Source organism: Anser anser (genome assembly GCF_964211835.1).
Source record: "Anser anser genome assembly, chromosome: 6".
In the NCBI taxonomy this organism is placed as follows: Eukaryota; Metazoa; Chordata; class Aves; order Anseriformes; family Anatidae; genus Anser; species Anser anser.
In genome coordinates this window covers 23,783,444-23,807,842 of record NC_139726.1, presented here as the reverse complement: position 1 = coordinate 23,807,842, position 24,399 = coordinate 23,783,444, and the positions used below count along the sequence as shown (strand labels likewise).

At 35.3% G+C, this 24,399-nt stretch overlaps 1 protein-coding gene and 1 long non-coding RNA gene across 4 annotated transcripts in view; one reads left to right on the top strand and one right to left on the bottom strand.

The window, feature by feature from the left end:
• LOC310901464 (uncharacterized protein) overlaps window positions 1–24,399 on the top strand; it is a 425,578-nt gene that overhangs the window by 14,443 nt on the left and 386,736 nt on the right. The window lies entirely within an intron of this gene.
• Window positions 647–24,140, bottom strand: LOC310901469. 3 transcript variants are annotated; one of them, XR_014585832.1, is made up of 3 exons: window positions 22,971–24,140; window positions 5,462–5,597; window positions 647–4,032 (listed from the first exon to the last, which is right to left on the bottom strand). It is a non-coding gene; the product is annotated as an uncharacterized lncRNA (long non-coding RNA). The 3 variants fall into 3 exon arrangements; XR_014585833.1 differs by lacking the exon at window positions 22,971–24,140 and adding an exon at window positions 6,192–7,417; XR_014585834.1 differs by lacking the exon at window positions 22,971–24,140 and adding an exon at window positions 5,962–6,181.

Here is a 24,399-nt window from a genome sequence, read left to right as displayed (position 1 = left end):
GAAGATGCTTGAAATATTAACCTATGAAAGACTCTTCCATTATTAAAATAAATTGTAATCTAATAGGTATGAAAGAATTTCAGGGAGCCACAGTGCATTTTTGTTTCCTTGTATGTAACCAGCTGAAATATACTATCACATTTTCATCATACACTCCTTTTCATCCACTTTCCTTAGGCAATATGTTTGTGATAGATGTACACTTTTTTTTTTTTTATTTTTTAAGGTGCTGTTGCAACATAGTTGTTTCAATTTAATATTGCAGGGAATATCTAAAGGAAAAATCCTATCTCTCTTAATGTATTAAAATGCAGGCATGACCTTAACTGATTTCTGTTAACTGTGGGTTTTATAATACATCTTTCACACACTTTCCTGATCTTTTACTTAAATATAAATCCTAGATTTGGGATATTCTGAGAGTTGGCACAGTGTCTTGAAATTTACATAACTGTTGATTCAATAACATTTTAGCTTTTCAGAGAACTTATCATGAGTTGCCCAGCCTTGAGAGTTGTCGAAAATGAGATGTGCACCTTTGACACCTTGTTGAATTTTGAGACCAACAAGTGGTACTCTCCAGCTTATTTTTTTTTTTCTTTTTGGTGATTTAAATTGGCTAACTGTCCATAAATGTTGTATTGGAATGTAATTAGAATGACATATATCTTCAGGACTGATGACTATAATCCTGTCAATACTGAGGTTAAATTTCTAAGATATTAGACCTTCAAACAACGTAAAGTGGAGTTCAGAGATCTAAACACAGTGACCAGTATTTTTAATGTTTAAGTGTCCATTTGGATCAACAGTTCTTTAGCTATCATGGTAAAGTCACTCTAAATTCAGTTCCTGTCCAAAAGATATGGTTTATGCAGATGACAGGCACAATATTGAAAGATTCTTTTATGAACCATTTTTAAAGATCCTTTAAAGTTTGTTTTTCATATATTTACTGGATAAGATACAGATTTCACAATTTACTTTCTTTGCTACTGTAGAATGTGTCTTGTTGTAATAGCACTGAGACAATATATTTCTAGGGTATTCTAACTGGGACAGCCTTGTGCATCTAATGAAACCCTGAAGTTTATGAATGTAAAAAAAAATCTATGTAATAGTTTAAACTCAGCGTACTTAGAAGAATTCAGTCTTTAAGTACAAACTTTGATTTAGGAAAAAAAGGAAGAAAAAAAAAGCCCGGAGGATATTGAGTAATTCCTTTACATCCGCTGATGTTCTGTTGGAGCTGAAACTGATGCCATGACTGATGAAAAGGAAAAAAATATTGGCAGTAGTTTGGGAGTCAAAAGGAATGTGTTTGAAGGCTTCATGGAAAAAAAAAAAAAAAAAAAAAAAAGGTGCATCAGAATTCGTAGCAGCCCAGTACGGGAGTTGGCCACATCTGTCAGGAAACTTACAGATGGTTCAACTCATTAGCTGACAGAACTCCTAGCGGACATCAGTGAAGAGTATGGGGACCTCACTTGGACTAAATGTTAAGCTTGCCTCCTGTTCAGTGCTGCTACATTTCTCCAAAATAAAATCCTTAACCATTTCTATTGGGCCCTGGGTACTCTTTTGAATGTAACCAGTCTGCAACCCTGTTTTACACAATTTGCAAATGTGACAGATTTAAATTAATACTGGTTGCAACATTACAGGCCCACCCAAACAGTGTCTCAAGCATAGCTCAGCCTATCTTTTAAATGTTGGCAGTATCTGATATTAGTATGTCTCCATAATAATAGAAAAACTGGGATGCATGAAGTCCACTGCATTTCTAATATAGATCTATAAAACCTCTACTTTAGTATTATTTTTATATTGTTACATGTGGCACCCATGCATGAAGTACTTCTTATCCTACCTTTCTCTGTATTACTTGGTGTTTCTAGCAAGGTTGTAACATATTTATGTCAGCGTAGTTAGCAGCAAACCACTTAACAGCAGGTGTGTTTCACAGTTGACTTTGCAGCAGAGCCAGCAGGGGGAGCATACACTTCAGTGTTTTATGATAAGGATTTTGGCCATTTTTTTCCTTGTTTTTGCAAAGATGTATTTTCATATATGTAGTTATTAGGGAGGACAATGTAGTCAAGTCTTTGTGCTCTGGAACTGCAGTAACTGTAGAGGGAAGCTGAGCTGTCTGTTGTTTTATGATTACAAAATTAGCTTTGATTTTGCAAAATCTTGCATGTATCACTCTGTGTGATGGGAGTAATTCTTTTTGGAACAAATCTTATTGGACCCTGGACAGAAGAGACTTTCCTCCAGAAAAAAAAGCCTTCCATTATATCCCAGAATACACTTTTTTTTTTTTTTTAAAAAAAGCGACATAAATTTAAGGACAGGTTAATATGACTTCACACACTTGCAAGGTCAAGACTTTAATAAATCACTATACACAATGTGTACAGTTCACCTGTGTAAAACAGGTTTGAAGAGACTGTTATGGTTTTAGTTGATATTTGGAGATACTTTTTGGGTGTATACAAAATATAGTGTGCAAAGATCTCTTTTTTGTTTATACAGATGCTTAGAATGCAGAAATGCTCTGAAATCCTTCTCACATTCTCAGTCACTGTGTTTTGGGCCTACTTCCAAAGTTGACAGGACTTTTGCTAGGTGAAGTTTCAGGCCAGAAAGGTGGTTGTTTTTGCACAAACTGACGTGTGTTTAAACAATATAGTGAATTAAGTATTAACCTTGGAAATTATGTAGTTTGTGTCATGATTTAAACTTTATTTAAATACTTTTTTTTTTTTTGTATTTAGCATTATTACACTATGTGCTTGGCTAAGCCAGGCAGGGTTGATTATCATTAAAGTGTTATTTATTTCTATTTTATTAAGCCCCGTTTTACATTCATGTTACAGGTTAATTTATACTTTTATTTCATGCACTACTTGGCTTTACTGATTAATATGCCCCATGGCATTCAATAAAGCCAGGCAGTGGAGGAAATAAGAGTGGTATTAATTTCTAACATTGCTATAAATTTGCCTTAATAAAACTAGCTCAATAACACTGCAGTAGTAATACAATGGATGCTTCCAAATTGTTAGCAAAGACACATCTGAAAGAACAACATTTTTTTTTCCTGAATTTAAGAATGCTGTGCTGTCTTTTTACTAGTGTTCAAATTAGACTACCTGTTAAAATACTTAATGCTCTTACATTGTGTTCTAAAAAGCAGCATGCATTTTAAAAAAAAAAAAAAGTTTTCTTTTCCTTAGTCAATCAATTCAATCAGACGTAGATAAATCCTTTGGATTATGCAATCCTTTCAAATGCCTTGCGGATTTTCCTGATCACTGTTACTTCACAGACTGCCTAAAACCAGCTTTTAAAATATCAAAGAAAAAAAAGAGAACATTCTAGAGTGTGAGGGCAAACAGCAAACAAGGAAAATTAGAATAATGGATTTTCTTTTTAGCAGTAAAATAACTGCTATTGATTTACAATTCCCAGTATTTTCCATTGATTTACATGTTGTTTTGTGGCAGGGTGAAATTCTCAAGACAGAAACACAGGTAGAATTGCTGAATGTTAGCTTTCGTTCTACAAATTGTTCATTACAATGTAAATATTCTTGCTATATTTTATTTATTATTTACTATAACAGCTGTAATTTTTTCAGGTGTAGACTGTGACTTTTTTTTGGAATGAAAATCTCAAGTAATCTTTGCCAGATAAAAACTAGCTGTGACAAACTTCTTACTCATGCCTGTATTCCTTTCTTGCTCAAACTCATATTAATTTAACTGATTTTTTTTCCTCAGTAAGAAAGTTTTGGATACAGCTTTTATTTGACCTCAGTGCAAAATGAAAGCATGACGAAGAAAGTTAGCATACAAAAATCTGAACACAAGTGTAGTCCAGGAGAACTGCCGAATCCTCAGAACTTGATCCTGGAAGGTGCATGGAAAAGCCCTTAATTGCTCCTGAAGCCAGTGGGATATGAGCCTTCTCTGCACTTTGCTGGGTCAGACCTTAATAAATCACTCGACACATTTTACAGGGAATCACCTATGGGGTGAAAGGCAGCAAATGTTTAAAAGGATTAATATAAACATTATATATCAAATGGAACTTATTTTTACATTCAGGCAGCTATGAAAATAATACTGTCACTTTGATAAGTGTATTGGTTAGTTAAAATCAGATGGTCAGCAGACTATATTCTACCTTTTGATTTCACTAAATAAATGCACTTATATACATGTACACAGTCCAAAGGCTGAGGATCTACCAATGTAGATTCAAATTCAAATTTTAGGCATTATGTAATAATCTTTGCTTAATATAGTTTTCCAAATAGCTACAAAAACTGTAAAATAAATATCGTTACCTTACTTAATATAAAACTCATATATGTCCAAACATACCATTTAATTTTCTTATATGCTGGTGGTGGAGTTAAATTCTGGCAAATGACTTCATTCAAGTGTTCTGTAGCCTTTTAATTGTAGAGTCACTGAAGTTGGAAATGGAAATGATCTCTTCACGTGCAGTGCACATGCAGTGTGTGAGACTCTTGCAGAGTTCCATTTTATCAACTGTTTTTTTTCCAGAAGAATATTTAGTTTCTAACTGAAAACTAAATGTCTTCCTGGATCAAGCTTTAAATGACATTAGCCAACAATAGGAATAATGACATTTACAGTAACATAAGATTCAATGTTTTAAATGGCGATATAATCCATCATACTTTGGGGAAAATTTGCCAACTGCTGTGCCAAGCTGGATAGCTTATTCTGGAATTGTACTTCATGGGAAGCTCCTCTGTATGCCACTGGAGTGACGGAAAATTAGGTTAGGTAAATAGACCATTGATTAGATTGTTTGGCAGTTATTTAATTTGCCAGAATTGCTGAAAATCTTTACCACATAGTAGTATCGGTGAGATATGCAGACACTTAATACTTTCCATCTCTCACTGACAGTGCTAAAAGTTTGGACTAGTCATTAGCTCTGGATAAGGCTGCAACCTTGTATGTGGGGTGTATGTAAAAGACACTCAAAACGTTCTATTTTTAGCTACACAGAAAGGCAGTTGATATGATTATAAAGGAAAACGCACAAGAGTAATTTTTAGTGTTCAACCTCCCAATGCAAAGCTACATATCTGTTTTCTTCTTGCATTGTCACAGCCATGCAGAATAAGCTACACTGCTTGCAAAACAGAAAAATGCGTGTTTGGGCTGTGAGGCATAACACTTACAGCTAAATATGAAAAGATCTCTTTATTTAACGCTATGAGGAGCAGGGGGCGGAGTGAGACAGAATGCCTCATCAGCCCGGGTACTGCAAATAAAGCATGAAGGGTTCAGGCAATGTCTTTTTCCTTTGAGAGGTTTTTACAAAGCGGTCCATTTTAAAGGGATGCCTATAAATTAAGAGATTAAATGGAGGAAGGGTAAATAACCGCCACCCCCATCTCTTGCACTGTACTTACCTACATGCAGATGCTGAAACAAGAATATTCATTTCTGCTTCGACTTTTCTCCAAGCGTTGTTTATTGGTAGGGACAGGATTAATATTTTGATTTCTTATGCTTTTTTTTTTTTTTTTCTCCACCCACGTAACACACCTATGATTTTATAGAACACAGAAAAAAAATCCATGTTTTGCAGAAGGAAATACTTACTGATTTGCTATTCTGCCTCTCCACAAAATGCTTCCCTCCCCATTGAATGTATTTTTATGGAATTAAAAGGTGTTGCCTTTATTTATTGGTTGGCAATAAATATTACATGTTTTTACACCTCTTTCTTTACAGCACAATCCTGGAAGAGGAACTGTGGTCCAAGCATTGTTGTTAAGTTTTATATTTTCAGCCATGCATTTAAGTAACTTTTGTTTCAAAAGGAATAGATCACTTGTAGGGTGACGTTTTCTGGGAACTAGAACCTAAATTGCAAAAACAACGCAGCCAAGTCCCTCCCTGTACCTACAGCAGGAGCTAAGTCCAACGGAAGAAACAGACACGATGGTCATTAGGGTCATTAAAATATTTTCTGGCCATCTGAAGCAAAACTGCAGGTAACGACGCGGCAGCGTGACACCCGGAGCCTCAGGACAGCCTGCTGACTTCAGCCGCCGCCTGCTGAGGCCTGCAGCCCGCCCCGCGCCCGCCCAGCCCCGTGCCGCGGGCCCTGCCCGGTACCGGCCGCAGTCGGCTCACCCCGCAGCTGCCGCGGCCCCGCCGCCAGCCGCCGCCCCAGCCCCGCGTCGCCGCCGCGAGGTGGCGCCGCCAGCCCCGCTTCGCCACCCGCCGGCCCCCTCCTCGGCGCCGGGGGAAGCTGCGGAGGCGCTGCGGCTGCGGCCGCGGCCGTCGGGGTGATTGATGGGTAACAGTCACGCTGAGATAAAATATGCAATAAACTTAACGTCGCTCGGTACAACTCTTAGAATACGATCGTTTGCTAGGGGTCATTATGGGATCACTGTACTGAAAACGGTATTGCCGCCCGTTAATTCCGCGCAGCAGAGCTGTGCCCTGCAGCCTTACTTCAATGGCAGCGTGCTAGGCGTGCCAGAGCCGTGAAGTGCGACACTGCCTTGCAGCTTTGCAACAAAAATTATCTGCAAATAGTCACGGTCTTCCTAAGGAGACAGGAAAATAAAGGTGGGATGGGAGGCGAGGGGTGGGGAGAGATGTTGATTTGTATGTAGCTGTAATTCTTTTCCTTCTTTGCTTTCATGTTTGTTTAAAGTCCTGGTTGAAAAGCAGGTGTGGAGAAATGTCCTGCCCTATAAACCGTTGTAAATTAACCTCAGTTGATGGTTTCTGGAGTGACAATAGTGTAAATGCAATCCTGAAGACACTGGATATAGAGATGAATTTAGGAACATTTTTAGAAACATCTGTCTGGAGTTTATGGAAACTCCTTCCTCTTGCATGGGCTGGAGATGCAGATATGTAAATATGAACTTCAGTTTTGTGCTTATCACATTACTGCTGCTCCTTACATGATAATAAATAATGATATTGGTAGTAACAACAATAACAGCAATCAGTGTAAAGGGCAGGGCAGACAAAACAACTTGCTGCTAGGGAAAAGCATCAAACATTCTGGACAGCTCTTCCAATCTGTTTAACCTACAGAAATAAACTCTTCAAAATCTTTAAAATTCAAGCAAAACAAACACCTGTTTCTTTTTGTCTTGTCTGTTGAGGCCAAAAGCCTTGCCTAGTCTAGCCTTAAGTAGAAGGTTATTTGGAAGATCCTTAGGGTGTGAATGTGGTTTAGCATAGCTCAGCCCAGTTATGGGGTCCTGCTCTAGCTGCATGATACAGGCACTCATTGATAATTGCAAAGATAGGGCCTTTCCGATCAAAACTCAGTGGGCCTCATTTTGTTGGGTCTTCCTGGGACTGATGCTGAGTAGCCACACCATTTCTTTGTATTTAATCAAACTTTTTTTAATTGTTATACATATATATATTTATGTATATAGATGCGTATACATATATACACTAAAAACAGATATTGCCTAAGGAACATGAGGAATATATCACAGATGGGTGCTCTCAGCCTGGTGCTTTTAGTACAATGACTCAATAGGTCTCACCAAACCTCTGATGTCAAGGCATCTGAGATAATATGGGCAGCTTGTGTCTACTATAATTCTGTTGTATTATGATCCCAAGTCCTAAAATCCACCAACTTTTGTCTTTGGATCTTCAAGCTCTTATTATAATCCTGCACAATAAATTCAGCTAGTGAATTTAGGGAGGATACATGGTTTTGTGGCTTCAAAATTCCATCCAAAGAGATGCGTCTGAAAATATTCTCTTTTCCGTGGTTATTTTTATCCTGTTCTTTGTTAGAAAAAATATGTAAGAAAGATGTGTTTCTAAAATCTGTTCCCAACAGTAATAGTTGTTATAAAGCAGGGGCTTTCTTTTTTAAACTCTAGAGTATGTTCTTCCAAATTGCAGCTTTTTTTTTTCTTTTTCTTTTTTTTCTGGAATTTGTTACTTGGAAAAGAAAAGTTGAGAATGACAGAAGGAAAAGATGAGAAATAGATTACAATAAATGGAATAATTCTTTAGAAGCAGTACACTTTTCACCTCTGGGTGCCACTGTTCAACTGTTTCTTGTTCAGTGACCATCTGCTTAGAAGTCCAGCTCTTATTGGAGAACTATTCCCTGAAAAAACTGTTAAAGAGATATTGCCTGTATCTCTGGATAATCAAGAAATCAAGTTTCCAGTGCACAGATATTTGTTATGCTGTGTTTTGATATGCTACTTACATACTGAGCAATGAAACAGTAAACAACCCACATTTGTCCAGTTTAATAAGTGGTCTGATGGTTTATTTAGAACTTCTCTTTCCTCTTTTGTTAGAAGTTGAAATGAAAATCTCCTTTTCTCACACATAAATGAGTCCTAATGCATATTTATTAAGTATACAGATTTACTGTAATCATTCCGTTGGTTTAAACAAGTTTTACAATATCAACAATAATTTGCTTTATTGCCCACAACCTGCTTAATTCAGAAATCTGTTGACTAATACCATTTCTTTTCAACTGCTGTGGAACTTCTAATATTCAGAGCAAAATTAATTGCAGTCTGTGTATCCAGCTGTTCCACCAGATTAATTATATTATGACTATTTCTCGTAGAAACTCAGGCAGGGCAACTCATCGCTAAATGACACTAGACCTCATCTCTGAACTGTACTGTGATTTTAATCGTAGTCAAGTAGAAATCTTCTATGAATGAAACCAAGTGTGTCATTTAACTCCTTCATTGCTATCTGACTGTGTCTTGGGCAACATTTTAGAAATAATAATGATTGCATTTTGGGTCATAGTGATCTGTATCTTATCTCACCTGGAGAGAAACACTGATGCTCTCTTGCTCATACCTCCAATCTAGAAATGTTCTTCCTGCACACTACTAAGTACAGCAGTCTGTCAGTGAAAGCCAGAAAGCCTTTTCATATCTGCACACTGACAATGGAAAGTTCCATGATAGCCTTGTAAATAATAGGCATGAGCTGTATTTATTTGTGTTTAGTAGTTGCTGAGGGAATTAAATTCCTTGTATTGGTTAGATCTGATGGTCTGTTATGTTCTTCCTCCCTAAGCATTTTGCTATCCTACTTACTATACGTACATTTGGTCAAAATGTTAGAGGAAAAACCAGACTAAAACATCTGCTAAAAATTAATTTCAACTTTGTCCCAGATTTGTACATTTTTCTATCCAGTTTCATTGGAAAATCCCAAATAAATAGAACACTTCAAAATAAAAGAATTTAACTTTATCCTGGGAACACGAAGTTCAGGTTTTGGAAGGGGAAACATGTAATAAAATGCTGTTCAAATGAAACTGGTAAAGCTGTAAAATACGTAAGTGGAAATTTTGAGGAAACTGGCAGTGAGAAACTGGAAATCAAGCAGTAATTTAAGTTTCACACAACCACCCTTTGCATGCGTGAGTACAAAGGAGAGACTGGGCACAAATGTGAGTCAGAACCCTCCTCTCAGGAACTGAAGGGACAGAGATTCCCAGCATCTGTTTCCTTAACTATCACCCAGAGGATACTGGTGGTAAATCACAGTGAGTAAAAATAGAATCAGAAAAGTAGCTCAAAACAAATAAGGTACTGTATTTTGCAGTACTTTTGCAGTAGATCTGTATCCAGCTTAGCTTTTATCTGTGCTCAAATTGGATGTGTCAGATTACATTTATATCTAAACAAATTGTTAATATCACAAGCATGGACAATTAGGATATCCCACAGAATAGCCAGCCAAATTTGGTGCATAAATGGGAGATTTATCCTGCTCACATGTTGTAATGACTGCATCAATGTCATTGTTGTAGAACAAGATGGCCAAACACTTTGGTAGTGTTTATCACTGCCCTTCTTTTGAAGTGAGTGGGCCTATGTTGAGTTGAATCTCTGGTCCAGCCAAGAGACTCCAACTGGAAGAGCTAGTTTGTTTGTGTGAATTATTTTAGACTGTACATTGATCAGTACAGATTTTCCATGTCATCAGTGAAAGCTGAGGTAATGATGACTTTGCCTTGAAGGACTCTAGTGAAATTTAATTAAATGGGGAGTTCTTCTGGAAGACACCACACAGTTGCAAGGAATTCTGATCCACTATAAGAGTTCTGAATTTATACTTGAACAGCAAACATTTTAAGTGATGTTTTACCCATTTACTGAAATGATGATGCTTTACAAAAATGTCAAATATGGAATCAACATGTCTTTAGTATATCCTATTTGCTGTAAATAGACTTGTTATTAGGTATGTAAATATAATGTGATTGTGGAACTTCTGAAGAAAACCCCAACATTTTATTTTAGAAATAATGTGTAAATAGTGTGAGATATTCATGGACTCTATAATATTTTAGAAAATGACAACCACAGATTTCAAGAAATACAGCAGGTTTAATGAATTAGATTTCCAGTTAAGAGAAGTTAACAATATTTAATGGAATTGATCCAGTAAGTTATCATTGACAACTGTTAGTGACTGGCATTTCAATATATACTGTTGTCAAGAGAGAATAAAAATTTTATATCTGCTTTTAGTGTTTTGCCTCCTCATATTTTGAGGATATACCTTTTTACCCATTTTACTCATCATAAAAGATCATTTAGTTTTATTTCCAACACAAGATGCTTTAAGAAAAGCCTTTTCTTCTAGAGAAGTTCATAATTCTAGTAGCAGTAGCCCTAAAAATTCTTGTGGTCGAGGAATATTTGATAAAACAGTAAAAAGCTGATGAGAGAGAGGGAGAGAGAGAGAGAGAGAGAGAGAACAATCCTATATGCAATAAATACTAAGAATAAACCACCATTGGTTAAAAACCCTCAAGCAGAAAATAAAAAGTTTTACAATGAGAATCACAGACAGTCATTCTGCTATTGCTGTTATTATATGGAGATAATTTGATTTAAATCAGTATCAAATAATGCAGTGGCGAGTTAGCAATGCAGGTGTTAAAGAGTATTTAAATGATCTGAATCTTTTAAAAAAATCTTATTAATTTTCAAATAGAAATCTAAATCTTTAATATACAAATTTTAAGATTTTGAAAAAATATATTCTTCCATGGTTCTGAAACTGACAAACTCACTAATGTTACTCTCATCTAACCACAGGAATTTGTCATTTATAACTCCTTTCTTCTCTGCAGTCCATTTAGTCTAGTTCATCACGGTTACTGTTTTAAGGCAGTTTTCTTTTTTTGGCACTTATATAATTCAGAATCTGGACCTTGAGTTGAATAGTACATATTAAAAGAACGTATTTATTGCATTTTTTTTTAAATCCAGATTAACAGATTTCAATTATTTTCTATTTGGTACTTTGCTTAATTAGAGGCAGAGTTTCACAGCACTGTGTTCTTATGCTATATGGTGTTATGCAAACGTTAGCCCTGAGATAGAAGTCTCTGTCTTGAAGAGAGACTTTCTGAATATACTTTCTGAATAGGCTTTCTGAATATACTTTCTGAATAGGCTTTCAAAATCTCTAGTTGCTGTTGCATCAATGCTTACAGTCCTGGTGCCCTTCGGCTTTACAAAGTATCACGTTGAGTAATCAGCTTACTTCAAGATAGGAAAACATAACTGAAGAATATTCAGAAGTAGACACAATTATGGTCCAGCTCCTGTGGTTCTCTTGTGCTTACTTTTGTTTGTGACATGATCATTACTAGGGATTTTTTTTCCAGTAATATTTGAGTCACGTAGTGTGGTGAGTGTACCACCTCCTTCAGGTGCAGATAGCATTTCCATTGTATGCTTCTCTGCCATTTGGTATTTGTTTTCCATTTTGTGTTTTGAATCATTTGCTAAGGAGCTTCAGCAGCAGAAACACACCAGATTTCATTGAACATCACACATGTTTTGTCCTCTGTCTGCTGCTGAGAAAAAGGTGTGAGAGATTGAGAGAAAAGTGAGGCAAACAAGGCATCGAGTATATTAAGCATTCAGATTTTTTCTACCCGATGTACCTCATTTTCTTGATAAAAAAATGAAGAACTTTACCTACATTATACATATTTTCAATAAAGTTAACATGTATTAATTACCCAAAGCAGCTCTCCCCCTTACCCCTCTTTATCCTGCTCCTGCCCCCCCCCCCCCCAATTCTATGAATTCTTTTTATCAGCAATGAGAAAACCCTAAGGGTTTAAGGCCACTATTAGTTTGCAATGTACACATTTATATGTTTTTCAAAGGACTTCTATTAAACTAAATTGTTTTGCTGTGCTTTATCCCACTGATTATGCAGACAGCAACACGTTTTTGTATTTATGCTGCTTGTTCTACTATTCTAGCTCTGTTACTGGAATAAAGGAATTTGCTGATTCATTCACTAATGTTTTGCAACATCCATTTTCACACTGTACTTGGTTAGCAAAACCATGTGGCTCTGCATGACTGGGAAGCTCTGCTCATAGCTCCAAAATCAAGAGCTATGAAATGACTGGACTTGTCTGCAGCTTGTTTAGTCACTGGAGGCAAGATTTAATGAAACTGTTTACTGTTGTATTGTAGGAACTTTTGTAAGCAATGCTACTCATTTCTTGTCCTAAATGTGTGTCTAGGTTTTAGACATAGTCTTAAGTATTCGTTGAACTAGGTTTGTGTGTATATATATACACGAACACACACATTACATAATGCATATCTAAAATACGTATAAAATACAATACAAACACATATGTTAAATATGTGTATAAAATATGATATGAACAATTCCAATAGTTTCTGAAAGATGTGTAGGTTAATGGAAATTGGATGCAATCTCAATACAAAATAGAATGACTTCTGGAAATTCAGATTCACAAAAAAGCAACCTATTATGCTGTTTTAAAGAGGGCACTTTTAAATGAGTTGAGCAACAGCGTTAATATTGATGTTAAAGCACTTTTTTTGTCTGCTTTCTGATTGGGTCCTTTGCTACAGGTAAACAGGAAATGCAGTGCCTTAAAGCTGTGGGAGGACTTTTATCTGCTTATTACTAAAGACTCTAACACATTTTTCTGTACAAAATCATAACCCATCTCAAGAAACAGGTTTTCCCATGGACTTTCCTAGAAAAAAAAATATCAAAAAAACAAAAGGCAAATTCTACTCTGTAAAATTTCCTTTCTGTTGGAGCTTAGTTTAAAGCTTCTTTTAGTTTTAATCTGAATTATTAATGCATTTCATCATAAAGTAATTATATTTGTATATCCATATTAAATTTAAGCTGTGCAGCCAAAATAGTAAGGGGCGACCACATACTTAACAGCTGGGCAGGTGGATAATGCAAGGGAAGCAAAATGAGGAGAAAGGACTGATGTACCAGTTCACCACACTGTCAAAAGAGAGATGTCCTGCTCCTGCGCCCCATGTCAGCTTCTCTCCCTGCCTCGGTGTACTTTACTGCTTACTTTGTGGCAGCCGTAATGCTCATTCCTTCTCTGTTTGTAACTAAGGATTTGGTGAGGAATAGGGTGTTGCTGATAGTGAGTTAAATGGCCTTGCTGAGGCATCAAGTAAGCACCAGAGCTGTTAGGAAGGAGATGGCATGGTGATGCAGCCAGATAAAATTGCTGAGGGAAGAAATCAGGGAGACATGCAGGGGAGGGCATGGGGGGAGACAAGATTTCCCTTTCTTGTACTATATATAGTAAAATATTCTAGATTATCTCATATAAAACCTTAAATTCACTGTCACATAAGAAGTTTTGTAGAAGGTAATTATGTTTAGGAAGTTGATGCAAAGGGTGCTTAAATCTATTGGAGTTAGGCAACTGAAGATTTTCTCATGCATAACACCCAGTCCTAAAGGCTGTATTTAGTTCTGAAGTAAATTTTCCCCTGGCTTCAATTTTCTGGCAAGTTTTCAAGAATAAGTAGAAATCTTATCCAAGTGTCACATTTGGTCAGTAGCCAATATTTTATAGAAATATGCATGTAGAAAACTGGGGAAAGAGACCAGCATGAAAAAAGCGCAGCTGGTAGCTACATCTCTAAAAAGTACCTCTCTGCTGAAAGGTGAAGTGGTCTTGTATGTGGCGTTTTCTCGTTTGGAAAACTCTACATGTGTATACTTCTAGTGTTTCTTTCAGTTTTCACTTAGGTTTTAATTGGCTGCCTTTAAAAAGAAGAACAGAAAGCCTGCAGTCTATGATACTTACATTCCCAAGGTGTGTCCTTTTTATCTTCACAGAGAGGTTTTGCACTATCATGCCAGCTCCTGGAGCTTTTCTTGGCCTTTTAACAGCCTAATCTAAGTTACAGTTCATTTACCAAGATTCCTGCTTCTCAGCTAATAAGCAATTTTAATTTTGTCTTATTGTTCCATAGGCACACTCCTTTACAGTACGTTACTAGAATTTTTGGTATCAACATTGATTCCCTCCTGATCTTCACGCAGCACTCTTTGCTTGTAACACTAGTGTTCTTCAAAGCAATTAATATATTTTAACCAAAGTTTTGGGAGATAAACTGACATTATTTCAATTTTACAGGGGCAAAACTGAGGCATGTAGAAATACAACATGAAACACAATCAAAAGAATTACTAATTCTGGTAACACAGTTTGACACCACTGTGGTTTATTTTTTCGGAGTATCTAGTATTACAATACCACTACATTATACAATAGCACATTCAAAGCACAGTTTCCATTGATTTCAATTACTCCTGTCATGCATGAAGAACACACATTTAGTGATCACTAACAAAAAATTTGCTTTGAGTGGCTTGCCATTGCATAAGAACTTTGTAAGTCAGTGATAACATCTAATTCCTTATGGCAGGTTTCAACTGCCTTAGACAAGAAATCATCCATTCTGTTTCTAGTAATGTTTAATTCTTTTAACTGCAGAGTTTAGCCCATATAGTGTAATGAATAAGGTTGTGGTAAAACGATCTGAAGTGGGAGATGCCAAACATTATAGGAAAGCTTTATGAGAAAGCAACCCAGGCATCATTAAAGCAGTTGTTTTATGCATGTATTTTAGGTAGGGAATCTGGTCTGAATAGTCTTACAAGGTTCTGGAGCAATTTCTGGAAATATTTGGCTGAAATCTGTCACAAATAACAGACTCGCTAAAAGTACGTACAGTGACAATCATAGCGGCTGGAATCCTAAGTGCCAACATTGCACCACATGTGAATTTTCACTGTCACTCCACACTGGGAATACACCTGCACCCTTTTGCCTTCTGCAGCAAATGAAAGACTTCTATGATATTTCTAGCACAGAGCAGTTCCAAACTGTGCAGCTTGATAGGATTTCTAAAAGACCTGAATTTCTTCTTCTTTCAGTTCTCATCATCCACTCTCATTCCCACCTGCAGTTCTGTTTTTCTCTGCTCATCAGGATGCTTCTAGGTCTTACAATGACTTCTACTTTAGTTATGCTTATGGAGAACTTGCAACTTCAAGTTCTTGTTTTGATGTTGAAGGATATTTTTCAGCGCGTAACAGTCAGCTGGATCTGTGCCTTGTGTACCAAGTTTTATCACCTTGGCTGCTACCTATAGACTCTCTTGTGAGAACTGTTCATTGTTGACAAAACTGATGTTGGTGGTGGTTTGGAACAGCCTGTAGATTTTTTGTCTTTGGCTTTTGTGTAATTGGTTTTCTGCCTGCATACCGAAACTACAAAAATCTATATATTTCAAGCAATCACAAACAGAATGGGAGGAAATGTTTCTATCCAAAACTTAATTCACAAAGGACACTTGGGTTAAACATTTATTTTTATCTGGCTATTTATAGTGACTAAATGTTATATGAATGTGTCTTGCAGGAGCTGTTTATAGACTAATGGTTGAATCCAGTCCTGATGGAAATGTGTGGAACTCTGCTGGCCACAGTCAGTTATAACAGGTCTGGAACTGGGCCATTCAACTCAGTAGATTAGTGCAGGATGTAAATTGGTGTGGAATTTGATTCACTGTGATTATTAGGTGTGTGAATATGAAGAAAATAGGGTCTTGTGGAAAAAATATTAACAGCTAAAATTCAAAAGCAATATTTCCAATGGGCATTCCTCCAGTAGGTGTTCTATGAAGCGTTAATAATAAGCAATTAATTTTGTGAATGCAGCACGTGCACTTTTTTTTTCTTTATTAGGGTTTTGAATGTTTGTGAAAAAAAGGCTCCTTTAAGCTTTTTACAAGACAGTGAATATTCTGCCTGCTTTTTAAGTCTTGTTTTTTTCTCTTCCTGGAAATTTGAAGGAGGACAGACTTCTGAGTTTACTGCATATACAGATGATTTGGACCAGCCCTGCCTCTGATACACATTATAGAACCAGATTATACTATTTCAGCACCCTATTATAATACAAAACAGAACATTTTTGTCAGGCACAAAGTATATGTGTATCAAATGTGTTTATATGTAGATGCATTTCTTGAGACCTGAAGCCTCATTTCTCCATTGTTTCCAAATCGTAGAATAGTCGTTCATTTATTCTATCTGCAAGCTCATGTACCTATTGTAAGTTGGATTGATCATTGGCTAAGAAGGAATGTTTTGAGGACATGACAGAAATTTGTGAGCAAATGACTGAGCAACTTTTATTCTTGCTTTTGATTGAGCATGAATAAAAGGATATAACTCTGATGTTATATTTAAATGAATGCCTATACAGTCAGTACCTTATAACTAGGATCATAATCTGTCCAATGATATCCAAGGATTTTTTTAAAATGATTACTACACCATTTTTAATGAAAGAACATAGAACATCTGTACAGATAAATATAATGGTTTTGGTTTTGCTGCATTTTTAAATAAAATTGTCAACAGCTGCGATGTAAAATTGGTAATTTCCTGTTAGTTAACACTCAAGTTTCCCATAATAAGATTTGTTTTCCTAGCAAACTGATTCCTTGGTACCCTAAGATAAAACTTCTAAATAAATTCAATGAAATGCCCGTATTTCCATTTTTAATTGTTGAAGTCAGAAAGGGAGCAAAACTACATAATTGCAAGGGGTTTGGATTTCAATTTAAAGAGAAAACTGTCATCTTAAATAAGTCCAATACCTTCTGGGAGCTAAGATCATTTCCAAAAGATAATAACTTTGAACAACAACAAAAACAACAACAACAAAAAACCAACACAACCTCAAGTGATGTATATTTATAAACAGGAAAATCATTTTCAATTGAAGAGTGGTCTCTAGAGATCACTACACTTCCACAGTAAAACAATTCTCAGCTTGAATCCAATCCAATTTCATTGCTTTCTACTGTCCTAGCATTGTACCCTTATCAGTTGAGATGCTAATTATTTCCCCTTTGACCATATCATCTGATTCTGATGATATCAAAGCAAACTTAAGTGATTAACCATACAATTATTGGACAATTGACGTCATCCAGTGGCAAGGTTCACTTTTGCCTCCTGTTCACTTATAACGCTATTGTTAAAGTACAGTATTGTATTGTATTGTGACTTTAAACAGTATCTTTTCTATAAATGCTGTGCACGCTTATTCCTTTCAGGAAGCAAAGGAGAAAAAAACACTTCATGTTATGAATGTGGCTTTTTACACTCTGACTTAACCTTTAGCAAATGAAAAATACAAGGTCAGATGGTAGTTATGTTAGAAAATATTCACCTGGATTGCTGTATTGATTTTTTTAAAAGGGAAAGCCAATAGCATATACTTACAAAATGCATTCATTAGCCCTAATGGCATGTTTCTAACACAAGTGCTCTAGCAGTCTTTTTCCCCCTCTTGCTTTCTTTTTTAATGGTTACAACACAACATTTACTGAGAAGCAAACTGTTCCTTTTTGTTTTTGTTGTTGGTGTTGTTATGTAAATGATAAATTTGGTGTTACACGAAGAGATAATATTTATCTTACACTTCTATTGCTTTTCTGTGAAAAAAAATAGAAACAAAAAATGAGAGAATGGGAAGCTTTAACTACTTGCTCATCACTCTTAATAGATTCATGTGTTTGAGAAAAAAAGGAGCACCTTTGTGGACCAACAAAGTAGGTCAGATTCTCCTTTTAGACTTATACCCATTAAAATCATGCTGGACAGTATAAGGAAAACCTAAGCAAAGAACAGTTTAAATGTATATTCACCTTTGAAATCTTTAGATTGACAGAGTAGTGAAGTCTGTAGGTACACCTAGTGACCAGCAAAAGCCAATAGTAAATGCCTACGAACACATTTTGAGCAGAGGTAAAACCATATATATATACAAAGTTATCTCTGTTGTAGTGTAGACACTGAGATCTTACAAAAGTTGGAATTACTGTAGAACCTGATGGGAAGCCCTTAAAAACAATAGTGTCTTTTCTTCGATTTTGAAGGGCTTTAGGTCAGCAACAACTTCAGTTTTTTGTCTTGTTCAAATCACAGTATCATCATCAGCCAAATGCTTTCCTAGCATTGATAAAACATTGTTTCAACACTGATTTGTAGGAGAAAGAAACCACTTGCTGAATCATTGAGACCACTTCCTGAACATTTTAATTTTACGGGAAAAAGAAAATAGTCATAGGATATTGAAAACAATAGGCTCAGCAGCTTTTTGCTGGGGGAAGTCTGACAATAATGGACTTTGATTTAAATACTGTTATGCAAAAGTAATTTATCTTTCTTTAGGAAATCTAAGAAAACAAGGAAAATGCTACTGAAGTTTCATCTACTATTTTACCCATTGTGCTCTTTAAAGTCAGATTTATGATATGTGTTCATATCAGATATATAACTGTGAATCTGAAAAGTGCTCTTCCTGAATATTGCCTTAAAATATTGAATATATATATATATTTCTGAAAAAAAAGAAAACAACAAGAACCAGAAACAAGTTAATGCTAAGATTTTTTTAAAAATTATTATTATTATTATTATTATTATTTTTACCCCACTTGAGGTTTATTCTCTAGAAAATGTAAAATACATTAATGGAAGAAATCCAGAACTATGTTATACCTATATCAGTTTTTTCAAGAACACTTGTCTTATTTCAGATGAGATGTTGACCATGAGAGACTGATTAAACATTTTGATAATTTAGATAGAAATTGGCTATATGTATTTAAAATTGTGAATTATTTTACCACTGAATGTTATATGTTACGTATTTGTGAGGAAAAAGGTAATATGGAAATGTCTGTATCAGGATCTGTTTCTGCGAATAGAAATCAATTAGGTTATACAGAGGCTTATATTATGAAATATAGCTGGTCAGCTAAAGCAGGCACTGACTGAAGCAGTTTCCTTGGCTTTCAAAAATCAGTGAAGAGTAAAGAAAAGGGCCTAGTATTGATAAGTATTATCAAGTTGTGTTTGATTGTTCATTTTGAGAATTGAGGTTCCAGAATTGGCATACTCAAATCTTGATGCTTATATCTAACTTTGACTTAATTATTCATTTTCATATGTCCAATAATCTCTAAGAACTTGAAAATTTTTCATGTAATGTCCTTGCCTATCTGTGGTGCTATGTATAACTTAAAGTTTGCCATTTATGTTACTAAAAATGAAGTCCCTTAGCAAAACAATTGCATGATATTGAGACTGGGCTATAAATTAAATGCTGATAAAAGGAAAGCAAATAGCATGGGAAGCAAACATTTCCAGCTTTATATATGCAGGAATGATTTTTGAAATGATTGTTATTTTTCAGGAGAGAAATAACTCCATTATACTAGAGTTATGATAGCTAGTTTTGAGAGGGCATCTGTTGAGTGCTGGGTAATGGTCAAACTGAATAAAATATTAGGAATTATTAGGAAAGGAATAGGAATCAAACATTGTTAAAAACATCATGCAGCTATATCTTCAATTCCATTTGCATTTCTGATCCCTTCATTTAAAATTAAAGTAGTAGAACTAGCAAAGTTGTAGAATAAGACAAGAATGACAATAAAAAGAAGAACTAAATAGATTGGGATTCTTCAGCTAAGGAAATAGACAATGAAGGGAAATAAGATAGAGGCCTGTAAAATCTTAAGTGGCACAAAGAAAATGATTGCTTCTTCTAATACAAAAGCGAGGGGATATACACTTAAGGTATAGGGAGACAGGCTTAAAACAGTAGTAGTTTTTCATACAGTTTAATTTGGCTGTGAAAATTTTTGCCACTAGACATTGTGGATGCTAAAAGGTTACCTTGGTTTAAACAGCAATTAGATAAATATGTCAAAGAAAAAATCCATCAAGAGCTATTGAACACAAATAATACCTGTAGTTCAGGAAGACTCTCCTACAAATTGGTAGGAGGTAGAAGAGCATACAGGGAAGTATTGCTATATAATTGCTCTGTTTTTATACTCTTTTTACAAGGGAACTTTTTTTTTTTTCTTTTTTTTTTTTTTTTCCTGGAAACAGGATACCAAGCTGCCTTTGTTTTGACCTGTCATGTCTATTCTTATGATCTGCCCTGAAAATAGCAAGCATTTCTATTGAATATTTTCCACTGAAACTCAAAAATCAACATCTTACATTTGGAATAACACTTGGTCCATAGAGATATTCCAGTTCTAAATATTTTCAGCCAAGTGCTTTCGTGGCCTGTAATCAAATGTATGTGTATGCTTACATGTATATAAATCTATGGGTATGTTTACACACATATCTTTATGTGTATGCACACAAACACACCTACATATACAACATTATTGCCATTGTCTTTACCTAAGATTGTATGGTCTTAAAAGTTTGTGATCCTGTAACACTGTTCATAAAGATGCGCTTGAAATCAAAACTTGAGTAGCACAATTGACTTCAGGTAAGCTTTCATATTTTGCTGAAACAAGGCATGAAAGTGTATGGTGAGTATTATTATTACTAAAGGTAAACTGACCCACTGTTAGTCAACATTTCCATATCTTCTTAATGATTAATTCTTTTTCTTAGAAATAAATAGATATCCAATCAATTTTCAGAGAATCAGATAACAATGTGATGCATGAATGAATGTGTATGCAGCTGTATGTTTTCTGATAACTGTGTCACTGCATAGCATAATCTGATCTGCTGGTGAATCAAAGCTGGTGGATACAGTAGAAAGACTTTCAAATGAACTCACCAGTCCTGAAAGTCCTCATTCACATGCCTACTCTATGTTTGTACAAGACAAGGGCATACCATCATATTCATTCAGTCTGACTGTGCAAATCATGCAACTTTTATTCCACCTGTAATTGAAATCCATCATTTCACTGTCGAGCCCATAACGTCTTTTTAGAGCATATAGCCACACTGTAGACTAAAATAGTTGCACTTTATACAGAGAGAAACAAAAGAAGATGCTAAACCTTTTTTGGAGCAATGAAACAGATGTTGGCTGTATCCAGCACTAGAATCCCCAGGGAAAAAAAGTATTCTCTCAAGTAAGTGTGCATCTGCCTGCTGCTTCTGCTGCTATGATGGATAGTTACAGGAAATAAACTGACTCAGCAATGGTACTTAGAATCTCTCTCCCTTCTCTACTCATGCTACTTCCTTCTATTCAGAATTAGTAGATAGATACTCTGATTAAAACCTACTGTCTAGATACAAACTATAACACTGATTAAATGGATCATTTTGCCAAGGGAGATGTAGCTGAATTGCCCATTTTTCATTCAAATGTTCGAGCTTAGAGAAGTAGCTTCCAGCTCTAAATATATTGAATCACCATTAACCCAATGAAGAGGGTAGGTACTCAGATACACACTTCTTATTAGATGAATGGAGTTGCTTGTCTGATGATATGAACAATTAAATGGTGCTGTTTATTTAGATTCTTTTAAAATGAATTTGATATAATTCCACATGACAAGGTGTTGATTAAACACAACAAGAGTTCAAGGTACCCTCTTAAAGTATTTGTATAGATTTCTTAAGTTTCCACTATGCAAAAGCTGTGAATATGTAATTGGATAAAAAAAAAGACAGAGAGACTTGCAAGAAAATAGTTACTACTAATTCACAGTTGAATAGAAGCCACATCCCATAGGAATCAGTGATTGAACCATGTTCATTCCACTCTGTAAAACGATTACGACATTAAAGTAAAGCAGAAATCTTTAAGAACAAAAGAAAATGTACACACAATTTAAAATCACAGAGTTTTGCTCTGTGGAATACATTTTACATAGGAAGGAATTGCTTTGAAAAGGTAATGAAACATCTAAACTTTTATTTGTACTTCTGTTTATGTCAGATAGTATTCATTCTGGGTTTCTTTAATACATAACAATTTATAATGTGTTAAAAGAGAATTAAATGGATATATTTGTGTTTATTAGTCATGAGGTTTTAATGTAGCTCTCCAGATTTATAACAGCTTTAAAATAGATTCATAGGGGTTTAAGGCCAGAAGATAGGGTTATCATTATCTAGTTTGACCATAGACCATTTCCCCTGGTGATTCCTCTTTGACTCTGATGACTTGTGGCTGAACTACAGTAAATTTTATAGAAAGATAGTAGTAACAATATGAATGAATTGCACATTTTGTATTTAGTGCGATAATCTTAAAGCATCTTACGTGTCTTTCCCATGCCTGAATATTTTCATAGTTTCTACTGCTGAATATATGAAGGCATATGAGGGCTCAAGGTTTACTTCATAATTAGTTGTTTTGCCTATTTATGGGTGTTGCTATTCTTAGCACAGAGTAGTAAATTACTTGCCCAAACAGAAACAAATCTATGACTAAGTTAGTAACAAAACCCTTATGTATGTTGATTCTGGTCCCACCCAGTCACTCTCCTCAAAATACTGCCTCGATCAAAGTATTTAAATAGGTGGTGTATTTTCCAATAGTTTATATGAAATCGAATGAATGGGCAAACTACCTGAAAGGAAATCTATCTTAAAATAGCATAATATGAAAAAATAAACATGCCTTCCTCGTGTTGAAAAGGATATGGTATAGGCACCTTTGCACTTTTAGGGTTAACAAAGAAAGCAAAGAATGTCAAAGCCAAATAGAAATGAACTTACTTCTTGTTGACAGTTGCGTGGCAGACACTTATCCAGCAGGCTAAGACGTTTGGTGGTTTTGTGCTAATTAAACAAGAGGTCTTAGAGATTAGTGCAGTTTTCATTGTCAAAGATATAGGAAATGAGGAAAATGGAATTTCATCTGGCAAGATTTTGGTAGGAAAACATTCCATTAAGATTATAATGTTCAAGCTATTGATATCCTACTTGTAGTGAAGAAAAGATATAACAACTGTTGAAAGTAGTATTCCCTTCAAGGATGAAGTTTATTTTAAAAAAGAATCACAGCCGTGAGAACATGTTATTTCTCTTTATGTAACTGAGAAGTAACATTTTTTGTGGCATTGGAACCAACAAGTGGCAGCATTGTGTTATGCTTGAATTTGATTTTTTACTTGAGTCACTGTTAAAAGTTTTTTTTTTTTTTGCCATTTTTTATCATGTGTATCAAAAAAAATGTCTGACATTAGTATTCCTAGTAATATCTAATGTGATCAGTTTCATATGTAACTTTCTATTAACATGAAACACAAATGAATGCACTTTGTTTAATGAATGGAGTTCCCAGAAGTGCAGAGATACTTGAAAGTAACTGTGTTGACAAACAGCTTTGGACTTGCTTTTTTTTTTTTTTTTGACACTGTTTTTGGCCTCTTAAGAATGTCAGAAGCTAAAGATAAGTTCCATTCAAGTCAGGAGGAGAACGTTAACATATGTGTTGGAGTCATATTGTACTCTTAAGACTGGCTTAAAGATAAGGAACCTACCTGTACATGTGACTGAGTCTTCCTTCTGAAGTTCAGGCCTGTATGCCTTGACCTGAAAGATAAAGATTGCAGTCTCAAATCTTTTTCAGGTGTATGTCCACATGTTCTTGTGTAAAGGATTTACAGAACAATGTCTCTGCACAGAATAGTTACATTAACTTAGTACGGAAAGCCCTATACTAATGACCATTATTAGTTAAAGCGTAATCCACAACACTGAGGAGACAAAATGTTACTTGCATCTTAAAAAATGAATTTGCCATTTCTGCCTCACTAAGAAATCATTAAATGTTGTGATCCAATAGAATGAATTTCTTTCCCCTCTGCTACAACCAGAGAAAAGGGAAGCTTCCCTCAGTAATGCTTTTTGTATCGCCTCCTGATCTTAGCACTGTAGTTGCATACTGAGCTGTGAGATGTTTCTTTTATTTATTGCTTGAAGCAATTGCAAAATGGTATTTCCTTCTGTGGTAATTTCAAGTGAATAAATGCAGAAATCCTTTTCCACTAGTATGATAGGGAAGGAGATGCTTGGTTTAATTGTTTTCACAATATTATATTCTGGTGTTTTGGCTGATCATAATGATTGTCATTTGGTTTCTTTTGACCAGGCAGCTAATTAACTAAACTTCCCCAAAATGGAAATTTAGTTAATTAAATAT